We start from the raw sequence: 15969 nt of genomic DNA on the forward strand, positions 1-15969 counted from the left end.
ATTTTTAGAAGATAGACAGAGAAATCCAGAAAACATACAAAGTAACCAGAACAGCTACCAGTAACGATTCCCGAAATCCGTTGGCGTCATCGGCGTGGTAAAAAGAGAACTGACGTCATCACGCCGATGGGGTCTTCTTATGGAGCCGGTGACGTCAGCGGAGTCGCGAGCGTAGCCGTGTCTCTGTGACGTCGCCTTCGACCACATCGGCGTGGACTGCTACAAAAGATTCCGAATGTTGCTGGCGCAGGGGATATTCACAAGGTGAGGAATCCACTGGCAGATGTATCCATCAGAAATAAAATGTTAAAAAACTCAGAAATTCCCTGAAAAGAAAATGGTTACAGGGATGGTAAAGGTTATAGTAAGGCTGACATTTCACTTGTACAAAACCAGAGAAATGCAGCAGGTATAGTTACCTGAGCTAACTATAGCTTGCGCCCCCTGCAATGTACTGCTTATGACCTCACATATTACATCACTCATGGCATGGTCTGTGACACCGCTGATTACATCACTCATGACATCTCAAATCACATCACTCATGACATCATCAAGTGAGTTTGAGTGTTTCCAAGAGTTTATAGGTGTTAAACATATATAGTAACCTACTACAAAAGTTAAATTAGTATACTATGTTCACTACTACTGAGTGATGCTACTTCTAACATATGTTATGTGAGTTTCTGTGTGACTGTAGCCTGGTGTGTAAGTGTTTGAATTGGTGCATAAGTGGATGTGTGAGTAGCTCTGTGGGTGAGTGAGATGCTGTGTGAGTGACTGTATTGGCTACTGAATTGTTGTGTCAGTGGTTTTATGGGCGAGTGAGTGGGTGCCTAAATGGCTTTCTCAAGTGAGTGACTCAGTGTGTTAGTGGCTGTATGGGTGTGAGTGGCAGCTTGAGTTGGTCTTTTGTTAAGTGAGTTTGAGTGACTGGCTGTATTGGCGAGTAAGTGTCTGTGTGAATGGCTGTTTAGGTGTGTGAGTGTTTGAGTGCTTGTATGGGTGAGTGAGCGACTGTTTTGAAAGGCTGTATGGTTGAGTGAGCAGGTGTGTGAGTGACTGTAGGTAAGTAAGTAGTGTGTGAGTAGCTGCATGTATGAGTGTGTGGTTATGAGTGGCTGTGTGTTTGAGTGACTGGTTGTGTGAATGACTGTATGAATGAGTGAATGGGTGTGTGAGTGGCTGTACAAGTGAGTGGGTATTTGAGTGCCTCTGTGAAGGAATGAGTGGGTATGTGAGTACTGGTATAGGTCTGTGAATGGGTATGTGAGAAGTAGTATGGGTGTGTGAGTGGGCGTGTGATAGGTTGTATATGGGTGTGAATAGGTGTGTGAGTGATTCTATGGATGAGATCATCAGTGATGTCATTTGAGATGTCATCAGTAATGTTGCTGATCATGTCAGGATTGATATAATATGTGAAGTCATAAACAGTGCATTGTGGATGGTGTAAGTTATAGTTAGCTCAGCAAACTATAACTGCTGAATTTCACTGTTTTGTATGAGAGAAATCTCAGCCCAACTATAACATCCCTGTAACCTCTGGTTTTTCCAGTGAATATATATATTTATATTTGGAAAAGCTCCATCTATGAGGGGTGTGCTAATAAAAAGAAGCTCAGAGGTTGTAGACAAAAGAAGTTTACTAGAACCAAGAAATGGCTTCTATAAATGTTCGGCATGTAGGGCCTATAAATTTGGCAAAAACACCCATGAGTACTCCACACCATTTAATGAAAAACCACAGAAAAATCAGAGGCATAGTCTGCTGTAAAACTGAATATTTAGTTTATGTCTAGGAATAGGAGTGCAAACTGAAATATGTAGGAAGAATCAAACCACAGGTCCACATGAGAATCCTTCGACATCTTAGGACGATCATTTACTTGGATCAGAATTACCCTGTTGCACGACATTTTGCTGAGAAACATAATAGGAATTTGAATCATAGCTAATACTTTGTCATTGATGCAATCCCAAATTTGGCAAGAGGGGGTAATCGAGAATGGATGCTGAGGCAGCTGGAGACCAAGTATATCTTATATCTTGATTCTAGATCTGTCAAGGGATTAGACAAAGAATATGACTTCCACACATTTTTATGATTGCTCTGATATGAGACAAAGATGACATAATGTTTACTGGATGAATTGGTCTCTTCCTTATATATATTCAGCACTTGGTTTCCCTGTGCATTCATTGTTTTATTAAGCACTCCATTCACTTGATGTGAAGTTATCCATTTTTTTTTGCATTTAAGAACTTTACATGAGGGTTGTAGTTGAAATTAATACAATTCTAGATGGGATTAGTTTATAAAATCTTAAAATCAACTATGTTTTAAATGTAATGTTATTAATTAGTTTGGATTCTGGAAACCATCTTACTGAATTTTGAGTAGTGTATTGAATTGATTTTGAAATTGAATATTGTGTTTATAGATAAGTGATAGAGAATATAATATTTTTTTGATTGTGACCCCCTAATAATTGAAAATATATGGATTTATTCAATAAGGTTGAAATTACGGTGGGAATGGTTTCAGTAATCATGAGGCGGTATCATTTGGAGAAAATGCAATAACTTTTAATCAATGACAACAATCTTTAAAATGTATATTCAAAGAACAAAGGAAAATCATTACTTCTCTATTGCCATATTGAGATGAAATATTATTAAATTCTATCACTGTATTTAAACATGTATTTCAAAACAGTAAAGTGATTTTTTGTGTAATATGTATGTGTATAGATTTAACCAACCCTCTAAATATGTTAATAGTGATGTAATATTTAGTAGTTACATTTTTATACATTGAGTGTTTTGCCCAAAAATGAAGAAAAAAGAAAAGATTTTGCAGTTTTGCGGTGATTTGCACAGTATTTTGTCTATGTTTACACACCATGTGGTGTATTTAAGTCTGTCTTCTAAAAACGTAGCGTGTATGTGAATAAGGCCAGGACTGGCCAAAACACGCCATAATAGCATTTTTTAATAAATTGATGTGAGCAGTAAAACTGGTGTCTGAGCCCGATCTTTGGATTTGGAGGTCTGGAGGGGGTTGTATTATATATAATGAGCCACACTAGTCCCCCTGAAGCTAGGACCCAGGATCAGCAACATTGCACACCAGGGTAAAGGAGCCCCATCAAATTGCAATCTCTTCCGGTATGGCTGCAGTAATGCTCGGGATGCACACTTGTCTGTCAGTGTCAGCCAAGAAAGGTCATTAATCCATTTGGTGTTGCTTTATCATGTTTTTAATCCATATAGCCTTACAAGGCCAACATGTTTCGGCGTAGGACACGCCTTGATCACAGGTAGGGCGCGTTTGGGAAAACAAACACTATAAGTATGATTTGCAAACCATAAAAAATGACGAGTTCATTTGGTTACAGAGAAGCAGCAACCATCTTAGCCTGTGTAAGTTCAAAGCACTTAGTTTTTGAAATACAGAATCTTTGCATACACAATGTAAATGCGAATTGTCATAATTCAACTAAGTTAATTAAACTGAAAATAAACCAACAACATAATAACATGGACTATCATATTAACATAATTATGCCAAAACACAATGCCCTGAAAAATGAACTGGTTATTAAATAAAAAGAGTACGACTCTGGGCATATGTTCATGTTCACTGCACATTGCCGTTATGCACAAATATTTGGGAGTACATTCTTGCAATTGTACTAGTGTTTGCATAACAAATTAATTCATTTTAGCCCAAGTGGGCTTATGCGATACTGCCATATGATCAAAGTGACTCAGTCACAGAATTGATGGCAGGTGGTAAAAACAAATTGAAGTTGTATATCATTCCCAGTGAATGGATATGTCTACAGACAATTCGGCCTCAGTGGGCAAATGCACATGGAAGGCCATCCAAGTTGATGGAAGAACCCCAAGTCTTTAAATCCCAATGCATTAATATTGGTAAATTTGCAGTGAACAAATCAATAGTAATGATATGTTTAAACTCAAATTAATTTACTCAATATAATTAATGATAATATACTGTCCTACTAATAAGCTGAGTGAGGTAACATACTGCAGCCTTGCAAGAAGTGGGGGAGGGTGATGATCAGCACTAATCATTACCTGCTCTTTTCTCTTTTTGGACCCCATAATGTCAACTGTCTGCCAGCAGGTCTTATGTGAAACAACCAAAACACACAAACCTGTTAAAACCACTATTTACAGATCAAGTTGGAAACAATTCATTGGAGTAAATAGACACATTTCTACTCTCATTGTAACTATACTTACATAATGCAGAGGTAATCCAAATATGAAGAAGGTAGGAGGATGAGAAAAGAAGAAGAAATAACTATACACTGAAAACGAGTCAGGAAAGAAGGAGAAAAAATGTCCGACAGGAAGGGAGAAAAGAGGAGAAACCGAGACATTGAAAAGGACGGAGTAAAAGATTTTTTTAAAAAAGAAAAAGAATAAAACCCCCAAATGACCCAAATAAATACTCTGTTGATCTTACATCTAGATCACAGAGAAAGAGATTAGAGAAGATATAACTAAACAAAATAGAGAATGTAGAGAGTGGAAAACTTTATGGGAAGATCAAATACAGTCAAACTCATTCTCCTAGATGTATTGACAGTTCTTTGTCTGAATTCAAACCATTGGTGTCAAGTTCTAATATGTCCTTCAATTCTAATGGACGTAATTGCTTCACCCTAGCCCCACCTCTCATTAGTTTAGGTATACTGTCTATGGCAAAGAAACGCAAGAGATATCTGTTACTGTCATAGTTCTCTTCAAAGTGGCTTGTCACCGGATATTGTTTGTCTTTATTTTGAATAGATCTCAGGTGTTCCAGTCCTCTCTTTTTCACTGGAAACATGGTGCTCCCCACATAGGATTTTTCTCAAGGACATGTAAGAAGATAGACATAATAGTCTGACATGCAGGATTGATGTTTATCTAAAATTATGTGTGTCTTTGCTAACGGTGAAAATACTTTTTTACATAATTGCTGTAATAACAGACCTTGTAAGAAGTACACCTTAAAATCCCGTCACATTGTTTGTGGTGGAATTACAATTAGATATTTCACTCTTCCATAGTTTATCACTGAGAGAGGGACTCTCTTTGATTACATCTTTTAGTTTTGCCTTAGTTCTCAGGATCTCCCAGTGTTTGCTAAGACTCCTCCTTATATCCGCCGCATTGTTGTATGTAGTGATGAATCTCATGGTAGGAGTTTGAGTGGTATCAGGCTTAATTAGGAGTGTAAGTGCTGCTTCTCTACTTACTTTCCTTGCTTTCGCTATGTTGAAGATAGAATCCCTGTACCCGCTCTCCCTAAAACATGCTTTCTTCTGAACTGCGCAAAACCAAAGGGGATGATGGACGGAGTGTTGAACATTGCAAATACTCACCCCCAGTCAACTGATCTGGGTTTAATCCATCATCATTCTTTAGCTCACTCTGCCACCCCATTTCAGACATGGCCATATATAAATCAGTCTGACCCTGTGCCTCATGGAAACAGTCCAACACGAACTGCTATGTCTTCCCTGGACTGGAAACAAGCATCCTGGGACTGGTTTCTGGCTAGTCAGCCGTCATCAGCCAGGCTAGCTTAAATCCAGTGGCAAAGTGAGCAAGGGACCCACGTCTGGGCATACCCTGCCAACTTAGGGCGAACAAAGCAAAACAAAACCAGGTTTCTTTAGTCTTTGGGAAATTTCTTCTAGTTTTTTTCATGGGATTCTTTACTGTCCTCATTTGATAACTCTTGCTTCAGTTGGTGAATGGATTTCAATGTAGCGTCCCGTTCCTTCGATGAGTATCACCATCATAGGATTTGAACTTTCCATTAGATTCGTAGCCCACTCCTTGATCATCCTGGCCATTGCCAGTAGGTAGTTATAGTAGGACCTAGTTTCCATAAAAAAGTGATTTTTGATTTCCTTACAACTTTGGCATGATTTGACCGAGATTGATAACATTTTCCTAAAAATGTGTCCTCCTGATTCTATTTGTTCATAGAAAGTTTTGGGGTGATCCGTTAAGCAGGGGGCGAGAAATAGGGAGAGTCAAAAAAGGGTTTTTCCCATTTTAATTGCTATAGTGATTTTAGACACGACTATAGCCCAAATCGCTGAAAGGAATTACACCAAATTTGATGCAATATATTCCGTCGTTTTTGAGATATTTGAAGAAATAAAAATTCGTATAACTAGAAGTGTAAACCCTCCATAAATATTGAGGATCTCGTGCAGAGATCAGATTGGCTGCCAACACTTCAACCAGGAAGTGTTGGCTGCCATCTTGGGCCTCGGCCTCAGCTGAGTCCCCCAAAAAAGGTTAAAAGAAAGAAAAGGGGGCAGGATAGGAATCCCCTGAACCCATGACCCCGGTGCTAAAGTCCCCCAGGGAACCCGCTAGGAGGCATTTTGTTTTTATACAAAATCACAACGGATTTGTAAATTTGGGACAAAATAAAAAAAAGACAACCTCCTTTGTATGACAATTTGCTGCACTGGTTACCAAGATTAGTAATACAATTTATTAGTGCATACTGATTTCCGGCATGGGTTGCTTTTGTCTTGATACACAGAGTCGCTGCATTCAAAGTCATTAGGAATTCAAGAACTCAGAGCCACAGCATTGGTAACATGTCTGTTTTGTGCTCCGTGATTCAAGTCATAAGTGCTTGCAATTAAAGTACTCAATTAGATGTGCTCCTTGTTGGAACTCTAATTATTCACACATGGCTTTAACAATAGGCATGTATAATTTACAAATATGTTTCCTGCCGAATGGCTTATCTGGCACACCCATCATTCTATTACAATAGTGTAATTATTGTAACAATGTTGCCATATAGTGCGTAGAGCTTGTTTGGCATTATTTATCAAATCCTGTGGAAATGGCTTGTCTTTAACTTACTATGCTTAGAACCACTCTGACGCTGCGAAGTTCTTTGATACTGTGCCCCAAGTTGAGACAACAATGCAGTTTTAACTATTATCTGACTCCTGTTCAGTTATTTGTCCATGACTCAGCCTTGTAATACCTTGCCCCCTCGTTTACAGGTGATGTTGTGGCATATTAGTTAGATTGTAGTGCCCTGCCTTGCAAAGAACTTGCCATGCGTGTGACTCCCTTATTTGGCAATTTATTGCGCTTTTCATTGCAATTAGTAATACCAGGAGTAGGAAGCTGGCTCTCTACATAGGGCCCTAAAATGAAGTACACTGTGCAGAGTCCAGTGAGACCCAGACTAGTATACAGAGGCAAAAGTAGATAATACTAATGTTCTAGAGAGCAGTTAGGCTTATCAGAGGGTAGTGCTAAGCATTCGTTGTATTCACAGAGGCAATAATTGAGACACACACTCAAGAATAAACCCGAGACCAGTTTGCAAAAAATAACACAGATTTTTATACAAAGTTTAGGACCAAGACCTTAGTTCACAGGTTAGTACTAATTTTGTTATGAATTTTTATTTACTGGTCGCAAAATAATTCACAGTTGTGCATGAGTATGCACAATAGAAGTCTATGGAGAAAAACAAAAACATGGATAGAAAATTGTACAGTTGTTTCTCAGGGTTCACCTTTGGGTTATAGGAGGGTAGCAAGGCCAGGTAAAATGTTCTAGCAGCAGTTCATCGGAAACGTACCTGATTCTGCCGATAGCAGGTTGCTGAAGTCGTTGGTAGTAGGTGCTATAGAGAAAGGGGCCACCTCAAAGCAGGATGCAAAAGGGGACTTACAGGTAAGTCCGAGGGACCCCAAATGAGCAATCAGGTCTCCATGGTTTGAGGACCACAGCAGAACAGCTGGTTTGTCAGTACCCAGGCTGGGCGAGCTGGATGCAGAGCAGGTAGGTCATCCAGGCTCTGTGCATCAAGATGGTTTTTGCGGTCAGTAGCAGGCAGGTTTCAGGGATGATTCTTGGATTCACAAAGTAGGTCACAGGGTTCTTGACCTCCCTTGATGGGAGCTTGCTTCCTGGGCAGTTGGAGTCCGGATTGCACTCTTCATCTCCATGTCAGTTCCAGGTGGTCCAGTACATTGGGTACTGCTATGGCATGGCTCTGGTAGGTCCTGGTGTCCTCCAACTTGGTGGGGGACAGATCTGACTTTATAGAGCTGGTGTACTGCTTCTGGTTCAGTTGCTGCATTGCCGGGGAGCGGCAAGTCGGTCAACCAGACTCTGCGGGTTCAGTGCCTGCGGACCACAGAGAAGTAGTTCCTTCACTCAAAGGCATTTCTCTGGTAATTATCAAAGGGCTGGAGGAGCTCCAGGGTTCTTCAAAGGCCTCACAGCAGCAGGACAAGAAAGCATACCATGATAGCTGAGTCTTTTGATACAGCATGCATGACTTTGCTTCCAAATTCCACAACAAGTACTCCGTTCTTGGGTCAGCACCTCTTCTTTGTCTATTTTCTTCTTAGGACCATCAAATCTAAAGTTCAGTGTCCAGGGGTGCCCCTAAATACAAAATGTAGGGTCATTAAAGGGGCTGACAGGTTGTAGCCAATGAGAAACCTACCTTTAGTTTGACTACACCCTTCTATGACCACTTCTATTGGAAGGTGGACATTACCCGGACTCTGGTTGGCTAATTCTCTCCAACACAAAATGGAGGAAATGGAAAAGGTGTTCACATCACCTGCCCCACCTAATGGGTGGTCCAAGCTGAATGTGGGCACATCTCTTAATCTATTTAATTTTCCAACCTGTCCTCCCACCAAAAATGAAGCAAGAGGGTTGGCACCCTCCACTAACTGGAGATGACTGGGTTGCACTTCAAAGGTGGCATCGCCTTTGAAGCTTTCCGCCTTGCAATGTCATTCAGGCGTAGAGGAGGTGTGAAGAACCTACGCCAAGAGCATCCATTGTTCCAGGCCTCTGAGAGCAAAGCCTCTCACCCCATGAGGTCAGAAACATGTCTGATGGTGGCATGCTGGCTAAGACTAGTCAGAGACCACACCAGTAATTGATAGGCTTTCTGTGGGCACCTCTAAGGTGCCCTCTGTGTGGTTTTATTAATAAATCCAACACTGGCATCAGTGTGGATTTATTAAGATGAGAAGTTTGATAACAAACATCCCTGGCCATCATGGTGCTGGGGAACCCATAATGGTAGGTGTCCATCCCATGTACTCTCTATGGATTCTCTGCACACTTACAATATCCAAGAATGGACTTCGATATTGTAGGGTCATATCTGCTCACACAGATATGACCACACATGACATAGCGCACCCTGCTTTAGGGCAGTAAGGCCTGCAGTAGGGGTTACTTACCTATCCCTCATGCAATGTCTGTGGGCATGGCACACAGGGATGTGTGCAATGTTGGGTTTTTCATTTTCCTCTGCACCAAGATACGCAGCCTGCAATGGCAGTTTGCTAGGGCTTGGTGAGGGGTCCCTAGGGTGGCACAATTCATGCTCCAGCCCTAGTGGACCCTTTTTAGTCCAATGCCCTGGGAACCAGGGGTACCATCTATTAGGGACTTACCGGGATTGCTGAAGTTATGCCAATTGTGGTACCATTTTAGAAAAGAGCTCTGGTAATGGGAACTTGGCTCCCAGTGCAATTTCATTCAAAATTACATCATGTTCCAGGCAAAAAGTGGGGGCTTTCCTATACCAGGGAATTGCTAAGGATTGATTTCCGACATGGGTTGCTTTTGCTAAGTTTATGGAGAGGTTGCAATTGATACAACCATTAAGAATTGAAATTCTAAGAACAACGGCATTAGTAAAGTCCCCGTTCGAGCTTCGTAATTCAAAACATGAATGCTTGCAATTAGAACGTTCAATTAAGGCACTCTCCTTTACAACTGTAATTATCCATCCATGGTTTTAATGATGAGCAAGTACATTTATCTGTTGTTCTTAATTGCCATGTGAACAGCTGCACAGCTACATCCCACATTCATTCACAGTAATATGATTAGTTGAAACAATGTAACAGTATCGTGCGTTCAACTTGTTTGCCTCCATTTTATAATTGCAGTGAACAAGGCTTATGATGCATACATACCGTCAATTCTCACTGCGAGTGTCAAATTTTGAAGTAATTACTATGTAATAGTTCCTGTGTCATGGTCAAATGCATGCTGCAGTCATTTTCAGGTTAGTAAACAAGGGGGCGCTTCAGCATGATTAGTTTCAAATATCTTTTCTACAATGCAGCCCACCTCAGGGAGAACTCCCATATGGACACGATCCTCTGATTCTGTCCTCTGGGACTCGACCACTCACTGATGTATCAGTGAAATGACAATCACTCTTCACAGTAATTATCTTGTAGCAATGCAGTCAAAAGAAGCAGCGTGCTGTGCAGCTGGAGCCAGTGTGGAGGTCCAACTGTTACCCCGATTTCCACTCTGAAACAAAGGTACGATGCACTCCAAGAACTTTTTGAAAGCATCTTTGATGCGTTTCAACCCAGCTGGTCTTTTTCACAGTTGGTGAGTCTCTCTTCTATTTCAGTTTAAATAGTACAAAGAAACACTTTAACATAGTTAACAGGAAGTTACGTTTTTTGGTGGAGATTTACCTCTTCGTTGTCTCATTGTCTTCTGTAGGTGAGGATTCTTGTTATCACAGATTGTGTATGAAGTCACATGAGGAACAATCACATTGCCAAAAGGCACACAAGGTCACCAGAGACAGTTCCTCATGGTTTATTATGCAGCTGTAGTGTAGAATATGTACTAAACAATTACTCAAAGAGATAGCACTTACTAATTAACCAATAGAAAGTACTCCAGTTGTGTAGACCTTTTTTGCAGACTGTGGACTCTCACATACACTCACAGATCCACACAGCCACTTACACAGCTACTCACATACCCATACAGCCACTCATACCTACAAAACCACTAACACACCCACTCACATACCCATAAAGACACTCACACTCCCCCATAACCACTCATACACCCACTCACACACCTTTAGATACAAACACACACCCACTAACAAATGCATATAGCCACTCACACACCACTTACAGATCAATACAGCCACTCATATACCCATTCACAGACCCAAATGCCAATCATACACCTACTCACAGACCCATACAGCCGCTTGCAAACCTGGTCATATACCCACACAGCTACTCATGCACCCACTCACAGACCCATGTAACCACTCACATAACCAGTCACAGACTCATACAGCTACTCACGGACCCATACTGCCACTCGCACAGCCACCCACAGACCCATACAGCCACTCACATACCTACAAAATCGCTCACATACCAACTCACAGACAGATACAATCAGTCACACACCCAAAGGTTACAGGTTACAGTTAGGAAATTAAATTTTTAAAAACTGACATTCACCAAAAAAAACCTAAGCTTATAAGTATTCTATAGTTAGGAAATAACGTGAAACAGCCATAAAAATTCTGTGAAAAGAAGAAAGGTTACAGGAACGCTACAGTAAGGCTCTGATTTTACTCACACTAAATCAGTGAAATTCAGCAGTTACAGCTACTTGAGCTAACTATAACTTACACCCTCATAATGCACTGCTTATGACCTCACATATTTAATCATTCATGGCATGGTCAGTGACATTACCGATGACATCGCTAATGGCATTTCAGCTGACATCACTGATGACATCATTTATACCCAGAAAACCATTTATCAACCCACTCACATACCTGCTCACATATATATTCTCTCATCCATGGAGCCACTCATACTCATTCACTCACTTCGTATTGTGTTAGCATTATTGTGTTTTCCCCTCTGTTCCCTTCTGTAACCCCCGCCAGCTCCCCCCTTCGTTTTCCCGCCGCTGCGTCCCCGTCCCCCCCTGATCACCCATTCGCCGCCCCACTCCCGCCTCCCAGCTGCTCCTCCCTCCCACATCCCCTCATATGGAGGCAGCGCAGCGGCTGCGCAGCAGACGCGTACAGCAGCCGCGCCGCTAGCGCACCGAAGGCAAGCCCGTCTGTGCCTCTCCGTGCCTGGACCGTGCGCAGCGCTAGGACCCCTGCCCCCCGCGAATCCCACGACGCCCGCCTCTGCTACGACTCCAGCACCCTCCACTCAATGCCAGACGGATCACGCACCTGCTGCCTGGCTGCCCCGAAGCACACCCAAGGACCCTTCTCCTGGCGGGAACTGCAGCTTCACCAGCATCTGGCCTGCCAACCCACCTACCAAAGAACCCAACTACCTCACATGCATCCTTCTCAACACCCGCTCTGCACGCAAACACGCCGTGGAACTTTGGGACCTACTGGACTCCAACACCCCAGATGTCGTCTTCCTGACGGAGACCTGGCTGAACCCCTCCTCGGCACCCGACATAGTCATAGCCATCCCGGAAGGCTATAAGATCACCCGCAGGGACCACACCAATGGAGCAGGAGGAGGAATCGCCATCGTCCACAGGAACACTCTCAAAGTCTCAACCAACACCGACGACACCCTCAGCACCGACGAACACCTGCACTTCCAGATTCACACCGATCCCAACACCACCCTGAGAGGAACCCTCATCTACAGACCCCCCGGACCCCGAGCACAGTTCAGCGACTCCATCACCGACCTCGTCAGCACACACGCCCTCACCTCCACGGACTATATCCTCCTCGGGGACCTGAACTTGCACCTCGAGAACAACAACGACACCAACTCCTCCACCCTGATCGCCAACCTCAGACTCAGACAACTCATCACTACACCCACCCACTCTGCCAGCCACACGCTTCACCCCATCTTCTCCGCAAGCTCCCACGTCTCCTTCAACCACACCACCGAGCTCCACTGGACCGATCACCGCTGCATCCACTTCACCTTCCAGAAACCCACCACGCACCACTGCACCCAAAAGATGCCGCGCCGCTGCTGGAGGAAAGTCACCGAAGACCAGCTTTCCACCACCCTCACCTGGAGCCCACCCGCAGATCGAACTGACACCGCCGCTCGCAACCTCAGACAGTGGATCAACAACTGCGTCAACACCCTCGCCCCGCTCAAGAAGCCCTCCAACACCCACACCAGCAAGAAAGCCAGCTGGTTCACCGAAGACCTACAGGCCTCCAAGCGAACCTGCCGAAAACTCGGAAAAAACTGGATCCGTGAACGAACACCGGAAAGCTACACAGCCCACAAGAACGCCACCAGCAGACACCACCACCTCATCAGATCTGCCAAAGGACCTCCTTCAAAGACCGCCTAGACAACAACGCACACAACAGCAAAGAGCTCTTCAACATCGTGAAGGAGCTCTCCAACCCCAGCTCCAACACCAATGACATCCCATCTTCACAAGACCAGTGCGACTCGCTGGCCACCATCTTCCATCGCAAGATCACAGACATCCACAACAGCTTCAACGCTTTCACCACCCCGGCAACCACTGAGACCCCCGCTCCCACGACCACCAACCGCCTGCTCGCCTGGACCAACATCAATGACGACGACACCATCAAGATCATGAACACCGCCCACTCCGGATCCCCGGAAGACCCCTGCCCACACCACATCTTCAACAAAGCCAGCAGCACCACCTCACCCCATCCCCGCAAAACCATCAACATCTCCTTCGAGACCGCGACCTTCCCGGAGAGCTGGAAGCACGCAGAGATCAACGCCTTACTCAAGAAACCCAAGGCGTACCCCCAAGGACCTCAAGAACTTCTGACCCATCTCCCTGCTCCCGTTCCCAGCGAAGATCCTCGAAAAGGCTGTCAACAAACAATTGACCAGCTTCCTCGAGGAGAACAGCATCCTGGACCTGTCCCAGTCCGGGTTCCGCAGCAACGGCAGCAACCACAGCACCGACACCGCCCTCATTGCCGCCACCGATGACATCAGGACCCTGCTAGACAATGGAGAAACCGCAGCCCTCATCCTCCTGGACCGGTCAGCCGCCTTCGACACGGTCTGCCACCGCACACTATGAACATGCCTCTACGGCGCTGGAATCCAAGAGAAGGCCCTGAACTGGACCTCCTCCTTCCTCTCCGGCAGAACACAGAGCGTCCACCTCCCTCCCTTCTGCTCCAAAGCCACCAGGATCATCTGCGGCGTACCCCAAGGCTCATCCCTCAGCCCAACGTTGTTCAATGTCTACATGGCACCGCTCGCCCACGTCGCACGACGGCACAACCTCAACATCATCTCCTATGCCAATGACACCCAGCTGATCCTCTCCCTCACCAAGGACCCCCACACCACCAAAACCAACCTCCACGAAGGAATGAAGGCCTTCGCCAACTGGATGAGGAACAGCTGACTGAAGCTGAACTCAGACAAGACGGAGGTCCTCATCCTCGGATCCACCCCCTCGGCCTGGGACGACTCCTGGTGGTCAACTGCACTAGGAACACCCACCAACCACGCATGCAACCTAGGGGTCATCCTCGACTCTACCCTCTCCATGACGAAGCAGGTCAATGCCGTGTCCTCCTCCTGCTTCAACACCCTCCGCATGCTCCGCAGGGTCTTCAAGTGGATCCCCACCGAAACGAGAAGGACGGTCACCCAGGCCTTAGTCAGCAGTAGACTGGACTACGAAAACGCAGTCTACGCGGGAGCCCCAGCCAAATGGCTGAAACGGCTTCAATGCATCCAGAAGCCCTCCACACGCCTGATCCTAGACATCCCTTGCCGCAGCCACATCACACCCCACCTGAGAGACCTGCACTGGCTCCCTGTCAACAAGAGGATAACCTATAAACTCCTCACCCACGCACACAAGGCACTCCACAACACCGGACAAATGTACCTCAACAGCCGACTCAGCCTCTACACCCCCACCCGCCAGTTCCACAGACCCGTACCCTCGCCACCGTCCCCCACATCCAAAGAATGACCACCGGCTGCATTTCATTCTCCCACCTCGCCGCCAAGACATGAAACACCCTCCCCAACTGCCTACGGCAGACCAAAGAACTTCTGACCTTCCAAAGACTTCTCAAGACCTGGCTCTTCGAACAGTAGCAGCTTCCCCCCCCCCCCAGCACCTTGAGACCCTCATGGGTATGTTGTGCACTTTACAAATGCTTGATTGACACATACAGCCATTGTCATAGCCACTCACTTATCCATATACCTGTTCACACTGTCACCCATCCATACAGTCACTAAAACCTACACCCACACAATGCACTGCCTACAGCCTTACTAATGACATTACTCATGACACGGTCAGTAACATCACTGATGACTTCACTAATGACATTTGAAATATCAATTAGGATTATAACTTTACTGATGATATAATGAACAGAACCACTCAGACACCTATTTAGACATCCACTCACACACCCACACAAACCCATGCAGCCACTAATATACCCAGTCACACACCCATAAAACCAGTCACACACCCATGTACAGACCCATACAACTACTCACACATCCACTCACATACCCACTCACAGAACCAGCCAATGACACACACCAGTACAACCCCTCACACACCCACACCTATATAACCACTTACATACCCGGTCACACAAGAAATACAACCACTTACACACCCATGCAACCACTCACTCACCCATAAAACCTCTCACATGCACCCATAAAACCTCTCACACACCCATACAACCACTCACATGCCCATACAGACACACAGCCACTCACAAAAACTAAAAACAAACCTATACAGCCACTCACACACTCATAAAGCCACTCAGATACCCACCCACACACTCATACAGTCACACAACCACCCAGAAGACTTCTGTTAGAAACATTATCACTTATTAGTAGTTTAGAAAGATTTGTAATTTAATTTGTGCTGTAGATTATCATATATCTTTATGTCTCAGAAACATTTACAAAAAATATTCACTAGAAGATATCATCAGTGATGTCATTTGAAAAACCATCAATGATGTCACTGACCATGTAATGAGTGATTTAATATGTGAGGTCATAAGTAGTGGCTTGTGGGGCATAAGTTATAGTGTTGTGTGGTTCCTAGATTACC

The sequence above is a fragment of the Triturus cristatus genome, chromosome 2_1, assembly GCF_964204655.1.
Source record: "Triturus cristatus chromosome 2_1, aTriCri1.1, whole genome shotgun sequence".
NCBI lineage: Eukaryota > Metazoa > Chordata > Amphibia > Caudata > Salamandridae > Triturus > Triturus cristatus.